We start from the raw sequence: 25,711 nt of genomic DNA on the forward strand, positions 1-25,711 counted from the left end.
ATTAAGTAGCGCTGTACATTAAATAGGGGTTGCAAATGACAGACGAATACAGACAGTGACACAGGAGTTGAAATTTATCAGATTGGAGTTCTGCTATTATACTTTGGCCATGATAAATGTCATCAATTATATCTTCTAAATTTGTAATGCCATAAATGGCGTCAGTGACAATGTCTGTAAAAAATGTGAGGTTATGAACTACAGACATTGCTGTTTATGAAGCATGGAATCCAAACGACATGTGAGATAATCCTCCTTAGTAAAACACATAAACCCAAAATCAATCAACATCCAGTGACACAAGACAGCATCCTACCAGTACATGGAAGAGTTTCAGCTGCAAAGGGAAAAGCAAGTTCTTCTCACAATATAAGAGAAACATGGCCACCCCTATTAAACAACACATAGCTGGAGGGATGTAATGTTGGCAATCACAGTAATATACAAGAACAATCAATTGACATTAGTGATGTCAGAATGTTGATACTGACTTAAAACAATCAAGAACAAATACTGTATAATCTTTGAACATTCCAAAACACATTTTAAGCCTACAGCAAATAGAATCCCTAGGTGGCCTCAAAGCCAGACCTAACCTTGCTTATCATCCAAAATCAGGCACTTTTTAGTATGATATGGCTGTCAGACAAAATACTGAAGCCAAGAACATATAAATAAATAGTATCAACAAAAAGAGACAGTATCAAGATTGGATATTGTGTCCACCATGAATACAACAACACTATATAAATTAAAAAGTATCAGGGTACTCTAAATTTTGGGCAGATTGCAATGTGCATTATTCTTTGATAATTATCTTACACATAGGTAACTGTAATATTTTTTATCTCATATAAGAAGTCTTTTCTTGACAGAAGGTCTTTGTGATTTTTGTATGGAAATCAGTCTTGATCAGCACCCATGTACAGGAATGTTGTGTTGGCAGAGAACTTACACAGTCAACAAATTCCTAAGGTATATGCAGGCCATTTATATTCTTGCCTATGTGCTTATGACTTACAGCCCCGCTTTTGTTGCCTTTTATTCTATGATGAGAGTAAAAATCACATTTACACAGCTTGGTCCCACATCTCACCTCTGACTTGCCAGTGTAAAAATCAATTATAGCCTCACATTGAACAGCTTCTCAGCGGCCTTTCCTCCGGTCACATGTAAAAATCCAAATTTTGAGGAGGGGTCAATTCTGGCATGTTGGTGACTACAGCGTTCTGCTGCAGGCTAAAACACAAACTCAACTGCTCTCATTCCAATAATGGGAGTAGTTGGGAACCATTTTGTGCCCACAGTGGATCATGGCATAGTTATAGAAAGGAACAAGTCACTTTTGGCCATGTGGTTGCAGTCACGTGCTAATATGTTTACCTGTGGTGCAGTATCTTGCTCCTAGGAACACAGCAGCAGTTTGCTCGGACATGGACAACTGTGCCGGTTTCCACATGTATAAAAGAGCCATTGGAAACACTGAGTAAATGTATCCTCGTCTACAACAGATTGATGATATAGATCACCCAGTATGCTCCTTTCCAGCAGAGATTGAACCCAGACACAACTGCTTGAATAGAAGCCAACAAATATTTTTCAAAGGTGCAGTTATATTATATTGTTCCAGCATACTGTGATATAGCAAGAATTCATTCATGTAAACTTGCTGATTGGTCCTCTTTAATAAGAGTTCCAGCAATCTGTCATGATAGTAACTTGTCCAATAAAACAGTGGTTGAACATATGGGGTACCATGGTCTAATTACAAACTATACTATTAATCTGTCTCTGGACATATTGGTGTCTTTGAGGCTAAGAAAAATGTTTTGCTCTACAAACCATCTATCACAAACACTAACATATTCAAATAGTGTGGAATGCGCACAAGAATAGAAAGTAGAACAGAGAATTATTTTATATATACAAACTTTGCAAAGCATAACAAAAATCTATATAGTATGCTTACAAATACAGTATACATGAGACCTGATGCCAAACGTTCACTATAATAAATCTGTTTTAAATAATAAACATAGTAAATATCAAAGATGTATATTGATCTATGCACACTGCAGTTGAACGGGTGTAATCATTAAATGTAATTTAACAATGTGGTAAAAGTATCATTCATGTCCCGTTTTTCTTCCAAGATTATGGTGGCAGATATCTTCCGGCAGAGTTAAAATATTTTGTGTGTGTTGCCTGAAATGTAAGAGCATTTTTTCTTGAGAACAGAACAGTCTGTTCAGTAAAACAGCTGTCAAAACTCTTATCAAAACTTACAAAGGATCTGTCCATTAATGCGTATTTTTCAACCATTCAGCTAGTGTAATTGCCTAAATTAACATTGTATCAGTGATGTAAAACAGCAGCTGAAATCTGAAATTAGGCTCACATTGGCAGTACCTGTTATTTAGGCTGTTGGGTAGAAAGGAAAAAAGTTAGGTGGCAGGAAGTAAAGCTCTCAGGGTTGTTTGTCCCCTGTGCCCTAATGTGTAGTTTAAACATAATGCAGGGAGTGAGGTAATGGCTAGATTCTGATGATCAGTAAGATAACTGTTGATTAAAAATATCTAAAAACCAGGGGATTATGAAAAAATTGCAAGCATTAGCCCTGCCCATTACAGCTTTGTGGTCTAATATAAGAAAATGAGAAAAGAGGAAGATGTTCTGTAGTCCTAACACACTTCCTGGCCTAGACGGGTAATGCTATTTCTCCATAGATTCAGTACAGTGGCAATGACATAGGTGAATGAGGGTTGTCACCCTTGTACAGGCAATGGACCTCCTTTTCAAGACTGGAGAAGACTATGGATGAACCTGGGTGATCAGCAAACCTGGAGTGGATTACTTAAAATAATTTGCTATTATTTGGCAAATGATTTCAACCCTGCACCAGATTGATTTCAGGTTTACTGGATCACCCAGGTTATTCTATGTTGGGGAAAGGCCATATCCTTTAACACAGGAACCTCCCATGGGGAGGGAAGGCATTGGGCCTGGACCCTCAGCACAATTTTTTTTTAATAGAAACACATCATTTTCTCTGCTCAGAGGGACATAGCTACCAGTAACTGTTAAGATAATGAAGAAGAGGAGTCATGTTCAGGGTATGTACAGCTTAGTGTATACAGTATAGGGGTCAGCAGTATTTACAACATGACATATAGAGTGCACGGATCAGCAATATTTCTAACATATCATGTAGCATCCAGGGGTCAGGAGTATTTACAACATGGTGTATGGTGTGTGGTATATATAATATTTACCAGTCTTGTGCAGAGGTCGGCAAACTCCGGCCTTTAGGCCAGATACGGCCTAGTCAGTAGCCTGTTCCGGCCTAATGCCCTGGTCAATCTGCCTAATGCCGGCTTGCAGGGGGCGGCAACCCGCAGCTCCAGAGCCGCATGCAGCTCCTGAGCCTCCTTGCTATGTCTCCCTTCCCTATTTACCGCGGCCGGGGTTAACACTTCCACCGACAATTTAAGGGTAAGGGGACATTCCCTTTCCTCCGCATGCATTGAGGAGGGTAAGGATTTCCCTTCAGAGGCATTCCTGGTGGGAGGCGGAGCCTTCAGCGTGGGACTCAAGAGAGAGTCCGGCCTAATGTGCCTTCTTGACCTCCTGAAATGGCCTAGTAGTCAAAAAAGTTTGCTGACCCCTGGTCTAGTGTGTAAGGATCAGGGCTATGTAAGATATGGCCAACTCTAAAGCATACGGTGCTTGGGGATATGTAAAGTAGTTGGGAAGGAATAAAATGAGCTGGTAGTCTGTAGAAGAAAAATGTTTTTAAATTGCCGGGAGGTAGTAAAGGTCTAATAGGAAGATACATAGATCAGTATTCTTTATTCCTTCTTAAGGAAAGATCATATCCACCATAACAAAACAAAGGCTGGCCCTTCCACCCCTGCACAAAGTATCAGATACTTCCCCACTCTCCTGCCCTACATTCTTTATGCCACATTTAGCTAAGAGAAATTGTCCTGGCCTTCAACACACACAAACATCTGATAGTTATACAAGTTCAAATATTACAATTAAAAATATAGTGAACAATATCCAATTTGACCTATGTGGCTGGATATGATGGTGTACCAGCAAAAAGTAGTAAAAACCCCAGCCTATTTCATTTTTAAAAACATAATTACAAGATTTTTTTTCTGCTTAACTCTTTATAGTACATAAGACATGGGGGATAGAATCTTTGGGTCTTTAATTATTGGTTTTCAGCAAGGGAATTTCGTAATGATTGATCTTTCATGGACTCTATTCTCCTCCTATGCAGCCAGCTTACCTTTCTTCAAAACTCCAATATACTTTGATCAGCAGAACAATTGCCAGGGCTACTAGGAGCCATCCATTTGCCCTGTTCAGTGTAATCATAGCATTTTATATGCTATGAGGATAAAGGCCAAAAGCAGGATTGCCAACATAAGTACTGTATATATCTTGACTCTGAAGAAAACTATCAAAGCTTTGTAATGATAAACTTGGTAGTTGTAATTGACCAATAATACCTCCATTAGCTCATCCCTGTTAATTAAAAGTGCACACTGGAGGCCTGATATGGGACAAAAGATTTCCTTTGCGTTTATCACCATGTTAGCATAACAAAGACAGGAAGACAATCATTGGAGAGAATACTTGAGAGAAAAAGGTGCTCACCATTACAAGACTTTAACCTGTTCATGTAAAAATGCAGAACATTTCCACACACATAGGTCTCCTGTTCATACAGACTTTTTTTAGTATATGATACATGGGACTAGGCTCTACTCTACTCCGCTGCTCTTCTGTTCCAATGCTGGGACCTGAGATAAAATCCCATCAGGGATACTATATGAATGTATTTGTATGTTTCTTGTAATACTTGCATTGATTTCTTTTCACTATCCGAAAACATAGCTGGCTTTTATCCAATCTGTCCCTAGTGTCTGAATACTCATGTTAGAGACATTAAATATTAAGCTACTTTGTGTGCAGGGACCAATGTAAATGAGCTTTGGAATTTGTCAAAACAATATAAATCAATTAAATCAAAAACAAGGAACACCAGGCCTTACCCCTACCTTAATCTGTCATTTTGTCTGAACAACTACCATTCTCTATATTTTGGTCTTTGAACTATGAACATACAAGGAAAATATTGAAGATTTTACCTTAATAAGGCTAATTCTATGTATGGTTAATGTTAAGTGGGCAGCCCATGCTGTCCTACAGCACTTCCAAATTATTTTCTGCATTCAAATCCTGTCCACCAACCAGTAAGGAAAGGCAGTGCTGGCCAACAATTACTAAGCATCTTACTACTATTCTACACATTGTGATACAGTAACAAAATATTATTTCTGCAGGGTTAAGTCACATTTAGATATGCAATCTCCAAAGTAGTCTCAACATATTTCATAAAAACATTTTATATTTTGTACATTTTTGCTAAATTGTATGGCAGTAAGAAACAGCATTCCAGTGCCATCTCATTCAATAATTCAATTTTAGGTATGAAAGAAAAGGATTGACAGGGAGAATCTTTATTTTTTTCTCTAATAATACTAATGCATGACATATCCAAATCTAAGTTTGGTGGTAACAACATTGTGATGTTTCAGGACAACAAATGACATGTAAGATAAGCAAGGTAGTGTTCACTAAAATTACCTGAAGCACCATAGTAATAAAATATATTGGATATATAAGGTATTATATAGGATAATAAAAAAATTTGGCTGCTTCTATGAACATAATGTAAATGTAGCTGTGCATGTGCCCCAGATATTCAGGAAAAAGGTTGTGCAGCATGCACCTAAACTTTTAGAATGATCTTAAGTATTAGTTACTATGAATGAACTAACAAATGTAAACACAGAGGATGGCTATTGGTGGTTAAGTGCATCAGTCTATCTGTGTTAAAAGCAACACACTCATATACTTTATATTTTATAATTATCTAGTATTGCATCCGATCACCAGTAAGTACTTCCCTTCAAATTCCATACACATTGACGCCATGCAACATGAACAATTTTGAGAGAGATAATGCAAAGTGGAGAGAACAATGACATAATACAGAAAACAGTTAAGTATCACTTCAAAAAAAATGTGTGATGTAATTGTTTGCCCAAACTTTTACTGCTCTAATTAACTACAAAACCATCATCCCTGAACAGAAAATGCAAAAAAACAGAATATTTTGATTCCTTGCTTATGACCTGCTAACTCCAGTCTCATCGCTGACTTGTAAGCTTTACAACTCCAGAAAAGCAGAAAGGTTCTAGAGATATAGTAATAGATGTGGTATGCACCCTGGTAAATCAAATAAAATTTAAAACGGCACCAAAGTAACTAGGCTTTTTTTTAGTAGCTACACCATATTTCTGTTAAAATTACATTTAATATTTAAATTGATAATAAAAACATAACCTAAAATGATGTTCAACCGCATCTTACCTATTTTTGGTCTATAAACAATACTTTACAGATATATTCATAGCAAGGTAAGTAGCTTCAAACCCAAATTAGCAGCAGAGGTAATTAACCAAAAACATGTATAAGAGGATGTAAGTATTTCAACTTTTTGAGAAAAGGAAAGATGACGCGTTTCGCAAAACTGTGTCTGCTTCATCAGACCAACAGCTAGAGGAAATAAAGTGATAACAAATTCAGACGATATCATATAAGCTTTATCAAATATAATGTTGCATGGGTGGTACCCACACTGGAAAGATTCTAAATATGAAGAATGGATTGCTTGTCACCAATTTAGAAAACTGCAGTCTACATATGATTTCATGAGTGGGTGTCCCCACAGAACAGGAACCCACTAGAAGGGTGAGGTGGTAGAATGATGGGCTCCTGGCTGGACCTGGCTCAGCTCACATATGCTGAACAACTGTCAAATGAGTTCTATCCTCTGTGTAGTAAGAGATAGATAGAACTTCAGTTCTTGAGGGCCAGGATCCTCACATATTTTTACTATTTCTCTAACAGGCAGAAGTATCTTAAATTTAGTAATGTGTGGTTTTCAAAGAGTCAAAGCGTGCTCTGTTTACATGAAATGCCTGGCCGCTTTGTGTCCCTTTAAGACTGGAGATGGATAAAGACATTTAGGCCCTTCATGAGCAGCTTTTTTGCATCTAAAGGTTTAAAACCTACAGACACATTAGTGAAATGAGAATTCTTAAGGACAATCATCTATTCAAAAGAAAATTGCAACCCCTTTAAAAAAATTGAGCTACTGTATATACCCCATTAAACTAAATATTAACACAGTCAATTGTATATTTTGTATTGACCCACCATTAATACATGAATACTCAAAAGGACAGTACACATAGCAACAATTGTGTCCAAAAAGAAGCAAGCCAGTAAATTTAAAGCTAGTTTACAGTGTTGCAACATATTTATATCAACAAGCTAAGCGGACAAACCTGGACAATCACTATCACTAATTAGTGATGAAATTATCAGTGCAAAACAAAAGTAAACATCTTCTCTCTAAACATTTGTTTTTCAATAGATTTTAATAGATGAGCTGTGTTGCTATCTAAATATATAACCTAATCTGTTTTTAATTCTACCATATCCAGTTGACTTCTTGCACATTTTAAACTTATTAGCCAATGTTTTCCACCAAAAAAGTTATTTTTCTGATTCAATACTGGATCATGCCATGTGGACAACACAGAAAAGCCAGTAATGGTAGCGCCTAACAGAGTTTTAAAACAAACCTAATCAGGAAGCCACAATATTGTTTTTCCTTATGGACACAATGGTACACATGTTCACATAATACAGGCTCAAAAAACAGAACGTATCCAATTCTTCCAAGAACAGAAATAGAAATTAATGAACACAAATATGCAATGATCATAGGCTGTTGAGCACTAGAAGCCAGACTGTTTTCACTTTAGTAAATGATTCCTAATTATTTTCACACATAGATATAAACACAGGTTACAGACATTGGCCAATAGGTTCATTATTTCTGCTGTACCAGCTGTTCACATTTATACATTGGTAAGTGCTACCATATTTTTCCAGGAGGAAATCAGTTTTCAGTAAAGGTTATATAACATGTGAACCCTAAAACTAAACCTGAAAACTTTAAATGCAATGCTGTACATGGTATATACTTCTTTCGAAAAAAATTAGTCTAATGGTTTTGTCGCAGGGCTCCCCCAAAATAAAGAAAGGTCCCTTATCAACAAAGATTGGGATTCCCTATTTCTTATTCATTATTGCTAGGAGTGCCTTGACTTTTTATACATAAATAACCATTAATCTTAAACAGTAAAATGATCCCTCATTCTGTAGAGGATGGGGACCTTTAGTGATCTGGAATATTGTACAATTCTAATTAAGCAATAAAGAGTGATTCCAAAGCAAATTTTCTATTATGTCTCTTGCAATGGCTCCTCAACCTAAATACTAAATAAAGTGATGTTATACAACATGACATTTTTGCATGTATAATAATACATCAGTCCTTCGCAAAAGCCTAACTAAAAAGGAACACCAGATTACTCTCCACCAGAGCTACCAAACCTCTAGATCTGGCCAAGGAACTCGCTTTCTCTTCTTCTCTCTTTTTAGCACAAATGGCTAGACCAAGTCACATAATGCTGATTTTGCCTGAGCTGAACTTCTAGGCGGGAACCACAATGGAGGGGACAGTATTCTGTGGCCATTATTGTAGTATGCACAGGCCTGGAAAAGTTCATCTCTAATTTTGTAACATTACCAGCTACACAAAAGGATATCTTTGAGAGGATTATGTGGCGTTTTGGGATCTCTATGATCTGTCCTAGGAATCAAGGGGCAAATCAGACCTAATGTTGTAGCATCAGGGGCGACCTAATCCAGTGAATTTAAGTTTAGTGGACAACTAGGACCTGTGGGTGACTAGGGGACAATTTGGTCCTGTGCATGAGTGATCAGAAATAAATGCGTACATATAACTCAAAGATCAGGAGGCAGCTTAACATGGTCATGCCCCTAATGTAATAACACATCCCCCGTCTAAAAATTCCCAGACATCACAGTTCCTGTGGGATGTAAGTGGTCCTTCTTTTTGGACCAAGTTGTGCCAGTACCACCCAGTCTAGGATTGCTGTAAACCTAGGCTGAATGACAAAGCACCCCCAGGAGATGTGTCAATAAAAGCCCGGGCTTAAAAAAAGTAGGTTGAATGACACTGACTATCATTCAACCCAAATAATAGGTCTCAGACGTCTGGATCAGTAAGTCTGCTGCAAAAGAATGGTGCTTTTCTATTTTCAGAAATGCTTGTCAACAGAAATATATGTTCTATAGGGGGAAGCTAGGCTTTAAGAAATAGAAAAAAAGCCATTTATCAGGCATTTATCTCTACCTGATCTAGTAAGTGTACATGAGAGTTGACAACCCTTTGATACTCCTCCTAACAAGAATTTACTCATCAACGGCTAACAAGCTGTAAACAGCTCCCAGTATGGTAACATCTATTTATAAATATGCCCCCAATTACTGACCACAGTGATCTTATTCATCTGTCACTTTCTTGTTCAGCCTTGTTCTTCTGCCTTCCACCAGTATGCTATCATCATGTATTTATCTGCAGATTTCCAATTTATTTATGTAGGCATAGGGTTGGAAGCAATAGCACATCTATCAATGTAATATAAAAATGGTAGCTATGTTAGTATGCTAACATAGTTGCATATGTGAATGGCATAATAAAGAGGTGATATAAAAGACAAGGAAACAAATATATAGGTAATCACAATTATTAGATAATGGATGTGTGAAAACTGAAATCAACAGATCTGGAAGGTTATTAAAGTGTGTGTGAGCTGAAGACAAACATATATATTCTAGGACGCATTCTCAATTTACTACGTCAATTACATATTGTTCTCTAGTGTTGGTAAGGAAATAATTACTGCTATAATTGGAAACCCATTGAAACTGTGAAAGTGTGCACATATATGGGAAGCATGATAAACAACAATGTACATAGGGTTAGATGTTCACCCATGCTTGCACAGGTTTCCTCTTGGTGTCCTAATTTTCTTCCACAATCCAAAACTCACAAGCTGGTTAAAGCAGATCTACATTAACATGGAAAGTTTATTTCATCTAAAACTGATGTATTTGGTTATAGACACAGCCTGGATGGCCGGGTTAGCTCCCAGTATCTTATGTCTTGTATGGTAAACTGTGAGATCACCTTGTCATAATTTTTACTTTATTCCTGAAAGTCTTCGTTATTCCAGCCCACTTTTTTGTGTCCACAATTACATAATCTCTAAATAAAATAAAAGTTCACAATCAACCAGACCTACCATAAAATATGTAGTAAGGGCCAGAAAAGATAAATCATGATCATCTCCTTCCCAAATCCTGTGTCAGTACAGGTATATAGAAATTGAGGAGGTTATTAGTGACCTGTCATATTAAATTGCTAAAGATTAACCACTAGCAACTGTTACAATTATACTATTAAAAAACTTCCACTGACACAGTCTCATTGGGACCGCACAATGAGAAATCAGGGGCCAGCCTAGTAACAAGATACGTTACAAGTTGAGCAGTTGGTCCATACAGCCATCATTCCTAAACTGTAACCAACAACAATCGCCAGTAATCATTTTGGGTGACAATACCTGAAAGGGTGTACTAAGCACTGATCTCCTGCAGCCACTAAAAACTAAAGTATCATATGGATATACCACATGTGGCCATATATCTTTACCTTATTGTGTGACAGGCCCCTAAATATACAAGTTGTTCAATTACTAAAATAATGACATATAATAATGATATTTTATATCCTTTATCTGTATATAAGCATTAGTTTAGAAAAGATCTTTTAATGTTCAAATCATTTCCCAACACATATAAATAGACATGGATGACTTTTCTGTTCTCCTTACAACTGTTGTGGCTGTATTGAACTAACTGTCCCCACTTGAACTATATTACGTCAATAAATAAATTAAAAACATGTTATACTGTACTGTATATGACATCCAGCAACTGTTGACTGATATAGTTATGTTTAAGAAATGTCTACACAAATATTTTTATATTTCATTCCCCTTAGATTACCCTTGGGCATATAGTAGCTGTTATATAATATCTCAAATTCCTAAAGAAAAATAATGGGGGAAATTTTATTATTCAAACAATGGCAGTGGATGACCTCAATGCACCACTGTGGATGGATCAAGCTGGAAATGTTTGGCCAGCTCCACGGTGTTCCCCGGTAATGGTTTATAAAAAACATGCAATTTATGAAGAATACCACACTGTATGTGTTTTAATAAATACTATTATTTTAGCAGTCTGATTAATTTAAAGCTCCTTCACAGGTACAGGAATATGGTAAGTATGACAGTTCTGAGCTGTCCTAATCGTAGAACTGTAAATTATATCAAACAGAACATTTTAGCAATGACAGCACTATCATGGAATCTTTAGATTCTAAAATGACGCATTATGATTCCGTTAAATATGATGGAGGCTGTAAGCAGGTTGTTCTTCAGCAATTTGCTAATTCTAAGATCCCCTTGTCAGTCTGCTTTTGGATGGCAGGGATTTTAACCAGCAGTGCTGAAAGTGGGTGCAGAATATTTCACGGATATAAGCAATGTCTCTAGCAGAACAGCTGTGGCGGGAGGGGATGAGACTGCAGGCTCTTTTGGGACAGCAATACAACATCTGTCACCTCATAGTTCTTCCTCTGCCTACTTCTCAAGCCTGTATCTGCCAGCATCAAATATAAGGTGACACCGAGCCCAATACTACCATAATAGCAAGGTCTTGGAAAGCAACCTTTCTCCATCTACTAAATACTGGGAACAGGTGTCAGCATTTCTACGAGATGATTAGACTTTAGCATTAACAAACATGGAGTCTTTCACATAAAACATGGTATGTGCAGAATAAGGCACAAAACTACGAACAGTCCGGGTCAATACATCCTTCTTCCATAAAGGTGACCTGGGATCGGCTAGTATTTATTGTCACTTCAATGAATTCCATCACATCAGGTTTCCATTCCCACTACAGGATGATAAAGTGACAGAATAGCCCTGGAGACTGGATTCCAGCCTCTGCAAAGTGAAAATCTCAGACATGGCTTACAGATATCCAGCACATGAGCTGGTGAGATGTATATGCTACCTGCTTACTGCTCCAGTCCACACCACTGCAAGGCACCATTAGTAACTGACATACGTTACTGAGCCATGCAGGTGACTCGAGGCTAGGGAAGCATGTGCTTTGTATCTCCTCCATTCTAAGAAATCAGGGAATGCCTGGTGCAAAACTTTGCCACCCCACGTCACTGAGCTGCTGTCACCTCAAATGACTTTCTATCATGGCTCCTTTGTAACCCATGCAGCACCAGTAGAGCCAGCACTGCAGTACGATGGTGAGAAGCCTGACATCTGCTGCAGAAGAGTCACTACTCCAATGGACCCAATAAAACCATGCACCATGCTTTCCTTACTGACCAAGAATATTATTCAGATGTCTCAACATGAGACACGTCCAAATACTAATATGTCTCCATTACAGCTGTATTCAGAAAACCGATCTGATACCTTCTATAGAAAATCACAGAACTGGGAGAACCTGCTAAGCACTGCAGCGTAAACCAACCCCATGCAAGGCACTTCTACCCCATGGAAATATAGGGGTCAGTTGTAGACCTGGACAAGGCAGTCCTTCCATCAAACCAGCTACACGACTGTCTTGTACTAATATTCAATTGGCATCTCATTTATATTTTGCAAATAGACAGTGAGCTCTTTGCTATAAACCTAATTGAACAGACTGTAGGCTCTTCACCATAAACCTTAAAATTAAAGCTCTTTGACCATCATTGATTCTCCTAATAGACTGTAAGCTCTTCAACATAATACTTAAAATAGACTGTAGACTCTTTGGCAGGAGCCTAATTCATCTAATAGATGGAAAGCCCTTCAACATAAGCCCCTGAATGCCCTGTAGTGTATTTGGGATAAGCCCAATAGGGAGTGAGACCTTATAATGGACTGTAGAATGGAACCCAATTCACCTAATAGATGGTAAGCTCTCATACATAAACCTTAAAATGAAGGCTAGGCTCTTTGGCATGAGCCCAATTCATGTTACAGACTGTAAGTTCTATATAGACCTGAAAATGGACTGAAGATTCTTTGGCTTCAGCCCATTTTACATAATATATATAGATGGTTCCTGGACACAGACCTCAAAAACAACCGTAGGTTCTTTGTATGAGCCCAATTCATGTAACCGATGGTAAACTCTTACCAAACGGATGCTAAGTTCTTTGACATTAGCCATAAAGGGACTGTAGGTTCTTTGGCAGAAGCCCTATTCACCTGATAGACTGTAAGCTCTTTGACATAAACCCTAAATAGAGTTCTGAACTTATTTCACCCGAAAGAAAATACAACATTGATGATTGGGTAATAACAAAAATGAGTATTCCTCAGCAGTTGATGATGACTTCCCAATGTGAGTGTACATACATGTGTAGATGTACGTAAGTCATGTACACACATGTAGATGAAGCATTCTACACGTCAGCCATGCAGATAATAGATATATTAGACATATATACATAAATGCAGCAATGTGGCCCCTCCTGGAGATCAGAGGGGGTACCCAAGGGATGACAGTGCTTTTACAGCTCCCAGAGTCTCTAACACCAGCTGGAGGATGGCCAGTGCCATGGCAGGAGGTGATCACCCACAGCATCCCTTGCCCTGTATCAATGTGCCACAGAGCCAACAAGATGTGGCATGTAGAGCCCTGGAACTCCTGATCATTGGCATCAGAGTGCTACCCAGCCTCCTCATCCTCCCAGCCTCTCCCATCACTCACCTCCTTACACCGCCAGCTCCTGCCGGGCTCAGCTGCATCTTCCCCGTGCACACAGCTGCAAGGATTTCTGTTTCTTCAGTCACAAGGAGAACCCTGAGGTTGGCACGGGCAGAAAGTTGGGCAGAGCGTGTCTTCCCCTGGGTGGTGATAGAGGGGGGAATGGAAGGTACTGGGGGAGGGGGAGGAGATCTGGGTTTGTGCTGCAGTGCAGGATAGCTGGGCTCCTAGTCAAGCAGAGCACCGTCTATGTCTATGAGACAGGATTGTACAGGGAGAGAGGCAAACAAAGGAAGGTGGATCAGACTCGTGTAGGGAGAGGAATGGATGCACAGCATCCCTCACATCAGCACAAACTTTCCCTGCCTCACCTGTTACAGCTCTGGGTGCAGGCCATCAGCACACAATCCAGGCCTGGTTTTCCGAGCAGGAGATGCTTCTCTTAAACTTTTAGCATTTATCTGCACATAGGACTAATCTGATACAAATCAGGAGTGGATTCCTAGCAAACAAGGATCTGGCTATAGTAAAATGCAGCAATCAGACATAATAACACATTTTATGTTTAGGTGTAGAATTTATGTATAAACAATCAGGAAACATTTCACTTATTATGAAATCATTTGTCATGTTTAGCACTTTATTCCAGGTACCTTTTATATAAAACTGGTATATTCATCTCAGATCACACCTCTGTCTTCATCTTCACACAATTTAGCATTTAAGGTGTCAGACATGGGACAAGTTAGGAATGCATCGATGTAAAGCTTTTATGGACTCGCCATCACTGGAAATATTTGGGAGCACTTTAAGTGATTCTGAAGCGGTACAGAATGGCCCTTAGGGTTGTCTATATAATATACACAAAGTAAATCACTATAAAATAAACTATTTTCCTTGTGTTTTGCAATGTGTTTCTTGTTTTTATGTTATGCATTATGAATTAGATTGTATGTTTATTCCTGTGTTGTCCTTCATTGTGTATCCAAATAAAATGTTCCCAATAAAAACAATGAAATAAAAAATAAATGATTATATATTATTATATAAAAATATTATGGTTATCAGAAAGAAACTGGACATGTCTGTGCACAGAAAGAGGTTATTGGACCAACAATGTATAATGGTAGCTAGAAATGTTTAATGGACATTCAAATCAATGAAAATCGAAAGGATCGTTTAGAAAGTTTACATAAAATTGCCAAATTTTATGACGAGATGGTCAATATCAGAGGACTACTCACCTTGTGCGTGCTTGTGGACTTACATTTACCTTAACAATATCAATGCTGGCATTTTAATCATTTACAAAGATACAAAATTACATTATTTTTAATAAAGTTATCATTTTTATTTATAATTGCCTCCTACAGTTCCAAAATATATTGCTGAGTCAGCCTTCATTTAAAATAAAACCTTAGAATATGTGTATCCATTTGAGTGTGATTGTGGCATTAGATTGTATTTTCAGGACCAGTGACGGATGTGAATGTGAATTTACAGCTGAAGTTTACAGATACTTAGGGGTCCATTCATAAAGATTCTGACATTCACTGAAAACATTCTCTGGTGGAGAATCTTCCAGGTCCATGTGTTTCAATGGCAGTAATTCATTCTTCACCAGGGAATGTTTCAGTGAATGTCAGGTTCACTGCTTTATAAACAGACACCAAAGAGACTGAAGTCCATGAAGTAGAATCAGTACTTAGTCAAGCCATGTACCCATGACAATCATGGAAATAAACATCTGCCTTCAGACATTTTAAGTGCTGTGATTAGATCAAAGTGACGTGTTTCCCATGTAACTGGCTGGGCTATGTTCTTGACACTCATTAGATCTGTGAAAGAAACTCAGATGAGCAGTGAAATGTTCATAACATTACAGACACATTGGGTTAAATAGGACTAACAACTAGGCATCAATGCAGATTGTGTGACATTTAGCAACTGATCTATGGAGACCTGGACCTGAGAAGTGTACCGCAAACATGCCAACCACCTTTACACCATGCTATCTACAAGCTAACAAGCAAGTAGGAGCATCAAGTAACCTCAGAGATGTCCTTTTCACACTTCAGCCCATCATCAGGGGCTGGCCTGAGAGAATCTTATGTGCCAAAATATTCTATTATAAACAGAAACCCAGAGGTGTAACTATAGTTATAGCAGTTCACAGAGCTGCTATGGGCCCTGGGGATGGTAAGAAAATTCAATAAGTGAGGCTAAAAATAAAAACTAAACTGCATCATTTTTAGTACAGAAGGGCTAAATAACTTTCCAGTACTAGATAACCCTTAATATAATTACTATATCCTCAGCTCACAGTAAAATAATGTGGTGCTCAGTAGGAAGAATACCCTTTACATTGCTGGCCAGTGGGAAGAATGTCACCCTTATAGATAGTCAAAAAGATCATCGGGAACAAAGTGGAGAAAATAAGCTCAGTAACAGCTGGGCTACATGGTAACATAGCTGTAGGTGATCATTGAATAAAGTAAGTCTATGTCCAGACTGGTAGTGAGATAGCAGTGTAGTTACCTTTTTTTATGCCCCTGAACTGCCTTCTTGGGTGAGACCCTATATGTGGCCTTTCATCTGTGGCAGCCCTTTATAAATTGACGGGTGTGGCAGTGAGCAGTTTGGTACTACCCACTGAAATAGATGCAAATGCTGGTTCTTTGTGCTGCTGAAAAAAGTGCAAAGCAGGTGGTTGAGCGGCGGGCAAGGTGCCAGGAACCACAGAGGAAGGCCTGTTGGAATTATTCCCACTCTCCTAGGATCCATTATAGACATATAATGTCTCTCGTTTCTAACAATGGTTTTGCCAGACAAAAATTAAGAGAAAAAAATGAAACACATAAAAAAATATTTTTTTAGAATTAGTAAAGGTTAGAGCACCTGGCAGATTTTTATTACTGTCTATGTCCCTGTCCCTTATCTAGGGACCTCGTTGTCACTGTAACAGAAAAATAGGTCAAATCTCTCTAATGAAGCCTTCAATAGCAGTGCTAACCTGAGAAGGGTCCTAACCAATTCCCACTCATACAGTTTAGGCAGGATAAAATCAGGCTTTGAAATCTTCCAAAGCAAGAGGCAGCTTTTTTATAGAACAGAGGAGCATCACATTTTCACCACTTTTAATGAGGGGTTGATGCTGATATGGGTATAAATAAAAATAAATGTGATCAGCTACATGGGCAAAACAAATACACAGTGATTGCAAACAAATCTGGACAATCTTTTCCTGTTATTTGTGAATAATTCTTATCAGTGTTAGTATGCACATTCACCACAACTTTAAAGCTCACAATCGTCTATAATTTATCAACAACAAATTCTCATGTATCAGAATCTATCACATTTAATTAAGACAGCCTTTCTCAACCTTATTACCCTTGAGAAACCCTTAAAATGATTTTCAGGTCTTGGTCCACCTTCAAAATTGGTGGTCAGAAAAAGAATGTTATAAACACCTACAAGAGTCAATGGTAGAGTCAATTTACCAATGGGTATTAGCCCCAAAACTCTGCAGGCATCATTAATTATGTGTGTCGTTAGTATTCCACATTTTGGTTGCAGTATCTAATACACTCTAAAATCTGTGGGCTGTTTTGATGCACTGGATGGTAACTTTTTGTACTTATTTGCAGCCATGGCCATCCTAGATAAAGATACTGCACTAGTTACTACTCTATTATTCAGGGACCCATTTTTAATCCCAGCTAACCCCATCACTCACTGGTCATTTATTTAGCAACATTTACTTCAGTATCCTTGCTTTTTTGCCTTCTTAATTATTTGTGCCATGGATTTGACACATAGGCTGTCCATGCAGGTTGCAAGTTTTATGTATTAAAGTGTATGTAAACCATAACAATCAGCTTCCCTTTTTTTATCTACTATTTAACTACAGAACACCCCCTAGGCTTTGGAAAACTACAGATATGGAAAAGTAAGTTAGTGTTACTAGCATTATTAATAGGAAAAAGTAAATAAAATAAAAGCTTAAAAAAGTTAACATAGCCACTGCTTCTTAAGAAAGGCTTTAATATGTAGCCATATTCCCTGAATCTATGGGATATATTGTCCAAGAGCTACAAACATCCTATAACATATTTGTTGTCTGGATAATGAGCACTATATATATTTACTGCACATTATGTGATCATTTTAGTGTTATATATCATTCAATGTACTTTTGTGTGGTACGCTTGCATTTATCACATACCTCAGAAGAAAATCACATTATATTTTTCTTTTCTTTGAACGGTAAATTTGTTCATTTCAATACATACTAAATGGAACATGTTGCCCATTGCAAGGCTATGCTACTGTTATGTAATCAGGAGAAGAATTTGTGAGGTAACAATAATTTATTATGTGGCTATGTATGTTATATTCCAAAAGCACTACACATGCAAAGCTTCAAGGCCGGGCCCCTGTACCTCCATCTGTGGGTGCCCAGCTCATCAGGAACTGTCTCCTCTCAATGACCTGGCCTTACACAGTTCCTCTTTGTATAAATCCAATCTCTATGACAAAGGATATGGGATATTGTAAAAATGTGTAAGCAGAGGGACAGAAGAAGTCCCAGGGCTATCAGAGAAAGAATGGCACTGTTTTTGCTTTTGTCACTCTTTTTATTTATGTTTTGTGAATTTGCAATGAATGACCATGTATAGGTGTACAAAGGCTACTAGTTACTGAACTGAAAAGTTAAAGAAGGTCCAATCCAATAACTTTTCCTAGGCTGAGATGATCACTATGCTTTAGTCTGGTCAAGGTTGTTCTCTAGTCTCTTTTTGATGATCATAACTCCAAAGATAAGTTTGTAGCAGGTGCATCATTTTGCATAATGTCTGAGCCAACATCTCAGTCAAGGAGGAAGACTCAGAATGGATTGCTGGGTGGTACCAGTACAAAGATGGTACTAACTTTCTGGAAGGAATACAAGATTATGGATTAGTCAGGGAGAGCTCTGTAATTCTAGTTACATAGTAAGTCAGGTTGAAAAAAGACATCAAGTCCATCAAGTTTTACTTCCACTAGGGATGTAAACATATCTCAGATATAAAACCCTATGGACATAGTTGATCAAGAGGAAGGCAAAAAAAACCCTAGTACAATTTGCTCTAACAGGGGAAAAAAATTCCTTCCTGATTCCATGAGGCAATCGGATGTTCCCTGGATCAACTGTCACTGTTATTTTTACTTTAAATCCTCAATACCCAGTTATATTCTGTGCTTCTAGAAAAACATCCAGATTTTTCTTAACCACCTAAGCGTTACACTGAGGTCTAGATTTTTGTACCAAAAGTGATCCACTGTTTTCCATGAAATTTTTTTTTAAATTGTAGACCTGTAACTTACAGAAATATGTGCGGACGATGATCGGGGGACCAGGTAAGTATGGATGTACAAAATCTCGGGCTTAACCATCCTTGCAGTTTTTTTTTGCCCGAGCGAAGGTCGGGCTTAACTGCAAGGAGGTTAATGCAATCTGCAGTAGTTGCTGAAACTACTTCCTGAGGGAGCCAATTCCACATTTTCTCAGACCTTACAGTGAAGAATCCTTTCCTTATCCGGAGCTTAAACTTCTTTTCCTCCAGACGCAAAGAGTGTCCTCTTATTCTTTGTAATGATCTCAAAGTGAATAATTGGGAAGAGAGTTCTCTATATGGACCATTTATATATTTATACAGGGTGATCATATGCCCCCTTAAAGGTCTCTTGTCAAGGGAGAATAGAGTGAATGGTAATAAAAACCTGTATGTGTCTCATTTTCTTTGTATAAAACAATAATCCTATACCCACTTTACCAAAGCTCCTTTAATATATATACAAATAAATGTTATGCTTTTTTATGGTTTTAGAATCAAGTGTAAACTGTTGCTAACCAAAGCGCTAGGAAATTTGTCAGCCCTTTGAATATGTCCTTGGAGATTTGTTTTTCCCATGAACACCACTTGCTTTATATAGACTAAACAGCTAACCTTTTCTGCCATAAAAATAACATAATATGATCCAGCCCTACTAAATAATAAACACAAATAAATACCATTGGGCCGTGCCTGTCCTTTGCTGCTTGCTCATAGGAAAGCACCTGGTTCAAGCACTGGAGAGCTTTGGTTGTGTTTCTGGTCCATAAAGCTGGATGTTTTCTCCCAGATTTTTCATCAACTGCCAGACATTTACAGGACATCTGTGTCTGCGGTTAACAAGGGGCAATAGAGAGAGACTGAAGAACTGATTTAAAATGACTTCATGTTGCATCTTCATCTCTATTGCCGCCACTTGTGACATACTGAAAAAATGGCAGCACTGTTCTGTCAAGTGAATAGCTAGATATCATCTGCCAGATTTCACACTAACTGTATGTACTTCAATATCTCAAACAGACACAGTCAAAATGTGATATAGTAACCTATAAGGATACTGTCACATTTCTGGAAACATTTTCTGTGTGTGTGAAGCTGTATTAGGCAAGTGTTTATTGTTCCAGGGACTGAAATAAAACTACAGATGAAGTCTGACTGACCATTTATTTGTCTTACCTAGTTAAAGCTGAACTCTAGGCAGATAAAGTAGACACAAATTAATGCAACACGCATTATTAATGTTTTTTTTTTTTTTTTTTTTTTAAATGTATAATTGTATCAATCTCTTGCAGTATGAGAGAAAGCAGTACAAGGAGCCAATTGATGAATTTTGCTCACAAGTAGCATTTTAATTGAAGAAATGGGCAAAATGTCAGTAAGATGAGCCCATTCACTGCTACTGTACTGTCCAATAACAAGCTATGGTAGGTCCAGGATGCTGACCATCAGACAAAGGACATCGTGTGGCAGTAGGTGATAACTGTTGGGGAGGGATCTGGATACAAAATGAAGATTGCAGCAATATTTTATTAATATTATTATTATTATTATTTGGCCTTTGGGCTATAGGCTCATGGGCTTTTGTGTCGTTAGTATTCCACATTTTTTTTTGTTATTCTTGGCTGGTGTTCTGACTAAAAAAACCTTGTAGTTCAATAATAAATGTAAATAAAATATTACAAATAATATGAAGTTTTTATAATAAATGCAATTCAGTGCTTCCAATCTTATTTTTTTTATTTATGTTGTTTTCTATTTGTTTTGTGATCTTCAAATGTCAATTAAAAAGTTATTTTTTGCCACTGTCTCCCAGTGGAATTCTTGTAATGCTACTGTAGCATGTTCCCCTGGTGTCTATAAACAGTCATGTGGATATTCAGTACGCAGTCCACTATTTTCAACAACAGAAAGCCACACCGAAGAAATGTGCAACAATCGGTGGACTTGGGGAAAGCCACTGTAAAAGGGCTGAGAGGGTTAGTTGAAAAAAGCAATGTAAAAACAGTACTTAATGCAGAAAATGCCATTGCTGATGATAAACAGTAATTTAGCAAACTCAATATCATCCAGCCAGGGTTTTGATGCTGCAGTTCGATAACACTAATGTGACGCAATGGGCCTGATTTAATAAAGCTCTCCAGCAAATCTGGAATGGATTTCTTAAAAGTAATTTGCTATTTGTTAGCATATGTTTTTAATCCTAGGCCAGATTCATTCCAGGTTTGCTGGATTACCCAGCTTCACTGATGAAAATGTCCAAATCTCTCCAGCCTTGGAGAGATTTATTAATCAAGGTTCAATGTTACAAAATAGATGCAATTCTGTACACACATGGAGTCCATGATGCTTTTCCGGAATGGAAATAGTTATCAATTTGGTGTTTTATGGAAAAGATTGGACACATTTTGGGTTTTGTCTTAGCATTCGTCTTAAAACGATTAATAAAATAAGGTACTTTATACTAAAAATACATAAAAAATTGCATTATTAGTAATGCTTTTGTGTAAAAACACAACCTCAGTACTGTTTATTTACTGATTTTATTGCAGTTCACTCAAGGTAAGATCCAGTGATATTTATAATCTTTGGTCACAGCACCTTGCAGTTCACTAAACCTTGTGAACACGCCTTGGCATTTCCTGCACGTACTAGTGGCAGGCAGGTTTAAATCCGGGAAAAGGCAGGAACATGAAATTAAGTGCATGCCAATATTTTAGATGAATTTGCTGAAATAAAACTGCAGTATATAGAACTGAATGTTTGTATAGAAGTTCTGTTGTCTTGTGGGTGAGGTGTATTATACAGAAACAGTATTTTCTTTCCTGACCCATATGCACTGGCTGAAATGTTGTATTACTAGCAGAATCAGTATTATTATGATCTAATGTCAATGAGCTACCTGCAGACAATACTGGACAAGGTGACCTAGGAGAAATAGAGATAACACAGAAGTGAAATAAATGTCAGATTCTTCTTTCTCGTTTCTTTTCCATTGCTGATCAAGTGCTAAAGGTGTCTGCAAGGTGCCTTACCTGATTTACCGGATATTGTCCAATCAAACAGTTCATGTTTACGAATTAGCCACACATATACTGAAGATGGCTGATAGTGGTTGGAGCTTTACAAAAATAAAGCAATTGACAGTAGGGATTAGAGAGGTTTTATGTGAACTCACTGAGAATTAGAACAAGAAATCTGTTCCTACTGCAAACCAAAGTTTCCTTATGGCATTAGTGTTACATTCACAATGAAGGGAACTACAACTAAAAAAGTGGATCTGGACAAAGTACAATCTTTAGGCTGTAAACACTGTCTACTGTAAACGCTATATCATTTTCATCTGTGTTATGTTGCTACATAAAGGCAGAGGCTGGACTAAGTCCTTACCCTTTAAGTCCAAGTCGAGTCCAAAGTGATTGACACCAAGTCACAAGTCAAGTCTCAAGTCACCAAGAATTCTTCCAAGTCAAGTACCAACTCAAGTCACTTCATTTATCAAGTCATTTGCAAGTCGTACTTAGGGAAGCTTCTGTAACACCGCCTTCCTCCCATCCCCTTCAGCTGTCAGAGGAGAAAGCGGTGGACTTAGAATGCAAGGAAGGCAGTGAAGAAGGCAGAGAGGAAGGCGGTGTTACAGAAGACTCACTGCCTTCCTCCCCATCCCCTTCAGCTGTCAGCAGAGAAAGCCGGAAGTCAAGTCGCAGGTCGAGTTTCAAGTCGGTGGGCAAAACCCCCAGTCGCAAGTTGTTCATTAGGGGACCTAAGTTAGACTCAAGTCCAACTTGCGCAACTAGAGTTCCAATCTCTGCGTAGGGGTGCTATAAACATGTAACCCTACCCCAACAATCAAGCCATGTATATGCACTTTATGCTTCACTTGGATCCCAGCCTCAAAAAGCATGCAGGCCTGATGCCAAATTCATGTAGTATCTAAATCCTTGCCAGAAACAAATAAAAAAATGCAGGTAGGGTGTCAAAAAATTTGGTTGACACAATGGGATTGCTAAGGAATTTAGGCTGTTCACAGGGATAATTCTTGTACAAAGGAAAGATGAGGGACGTTAAAGACAGTATATATATATATATATATATATATATATATATATATATATATTCATTCAAACTTGCATACAAAGAATATAAACATTTAGATTCAATTACATAATACCAAAATGATCCAAAGAAATAAACAATTTTTACTTATATCCAAAATCATAAGAAGTATAGGCAAGAGGGCAAGTAGAGAGGACAATGGGGGAAGCAGATATCACCATCATCTACACAAGCTTTTCAAAAGGGGGAGCTAAAGGATAAAAAAATAAATTAGCTTTAAATCTCTTTTAATTTTCTTTTATTAATCTCCACTTTTAAAGAAAAATATGACTTATTACCCTGAGTTTCAGGTGCAAAACCCTCAATGGTATAGTATATCTTAAATACAGATTAAAAAAAATGTGCTTACTCCCCAAGACTAACCCATAATTTAGATGTAATAATGTGTAAAACCTCAGATTGTCAGAACAAACAGTAGCAGGGTCATAATTCAGATCAGTCAAAAACAAACCAATACTAGACTCCAGATTGCAGACCACAATAATAGAGGTAACAAGCAGACAACTACGGGCATAAGCAATTTTTGTGATTAGGGAAGATGTGTCCTGTAATATTCAGCGCAGCAGTGTTGAGTAACAATCAGAAAGCCAAGTTCAAGGTTGAAAAGTGTAGAAAATGGATATAAATTACCAGGTGAACCAAAGTCTTTTGATTTTAATCAGCTTTTGTTTTTGTCAGATGTTCAGCTTTCAATTACTTTATTTAAATTTTTTTAATGGGCAGCAATATGTTTGTATAAAACTGCAACATCATAGTATAATGATGAACTAATCACATACGTAAAATGTTTAATTGCAGAACCTCACAACTTCGAATTCTTTGAAGCAATATCATTGTTTAGCACAGTGACAGAACTTTCCAAAACAAAGGCACTCTATAGCTAATTAACAAAGCAATTTAGATAACTGTAGAACTTCTCAATCACTGATTTCAATGTAGCAAGGTAATGTAATGGATCACTTATTATAATAACTATGCCAACACTGCCCTACTTGCTGTCCTAAAGAAAACTATTCATCCAAAAAATGAAAAACCAAAAATGTTACTAAAAGTCAAAATATGGCAAAACATTAAAATTACACGAAGCAGCTAAATAGAGGTTTCTTATAGGCATTTATGGGGCACCCACATATAATACAATAGAGCTTGAAATCTAATGCCAATTTCATGTGAATCTAAAAACCTACAAGTATGTTTTTGGAATATGGGGGGTGCACAGGAAAATCATGCAAACTTCTTAGGATTTGTACCTGGGACTCTTATGGTGCATGAAGAATGCCAGGCATTGAGGTAAAAGGCCACCAACATATTCAGATATAATTTCCTCAATAGCACAAAATTATAAGCATAATTTATAGCACAGAGTTGTGTAGTGAAAGAATGAAATGCAAATCTGTGATATACACATATTGACACATTTGTGAGTATCTGTCAACTGTCTGTGAAATGACATGAAACTTACAAAGTAATTGGCACCCATTATTGTTTATTCCATCTAAAAAGCAGACTTTGCTTTACAGTTTTAACTAAACAGAAAATGTTATCACAAATTAAAATGGATTGAACAAAAATGAGTGGACCCTTAACCAAATATTTGGTTCTACAACCTTTAAAAGCAACCCATGCAAACAAACTCAATGAGACTTCTGCACCTCCTGTTCCTGACCAAACTGCTCTGGCTGTTTCAGGTTTAAAGGGAGCCTTTTCCAGATCTTCATGCATCAGTTCTTTCCACAGATGTTCGATAAAATTAAAATCATTACTCATGGGAGATCATTTCAGATTAGTCCACAGTTTTCTGTTCCCTAAACATAGCAGCTTCCTCTATGTATCTATGCAAGAATAATTTCCTTTTCTTTATAAGGTTCATTTTTCCATTGGTGGGCACAGAGATAAGCTCCAATTTTGTCTCATCTATCCAAAGAACATTTTGCCAAAGGCATTGAGACTCGTCTATATACTATTCAGCAAAATCTAGTCTGGCTTTTTATTCTTTTCTTTAAACAGTCTTCCTAGTTTTTCCTACATTAAGCTCAATGTCACTCAAAACGTGACAGATGGTGTGATCAGACACTGATGGGTCTTAACAATTGAGTTAGCTTCTATCTCTTTGGAAGCTGTCTTAACGTTTTGTCCAACATTCTCACAATCCGTCTGCCCATTTCAGGGCTTGATTTCCCTCTTGCAGCCATGTCCAGGAACATTGGCCACAGCCCTGTGACCCTTAAACATCTAAATAATATTTGCATTTGCTGTCATAGGAGCAGGCGTTTTGGGGATGGTCTTATTGCCTTTACCATGCTTGCCTAGATTTTATTTGATTTCATCATACAACTTTGCCTGTG

The 25,711-nt window shown here is 37.6% G+C and overlaps 1 protein-coding gene across 1 annotated transcript in view; it reads right to left on the bottom strand.

The window, feature by feature from the left end:
• Window positions 1-14,064, bottom strand: part of DLGAP3 (DLG associated protein 3) — a 208,617-nt gene extending 194,553 nt beyond the window's left edge. Inside the window, exon 1 of the mRNA XM_072409062.1 lies at window positions 13,879-14,064. The gene's annotated coding sequence lies outside the window, so the exon portion shown is untranslated. The remainder of the gene's footprint in view (window positions 1-13,878) is intronic.
• Window positions 14,065-25,711: the final 11,647 nt, after the last annotated feature.

The sequence above is a fragment of the Pyxicephalus adspersus genome, chromosome 1 (genome assembly GCF_032062135.1).
Source record: "Pyxicephalus adspersus chromosome 1, UCB_Pads_2.0, whole genome shotgun sequence".
NCBI classification, from domain to species: Eukaryota; Metazoa; Chordata; class Amphibia; order Anura; family Pyxicephalidae; genus Pyxicephalus; species Pyxicephalus adspersus.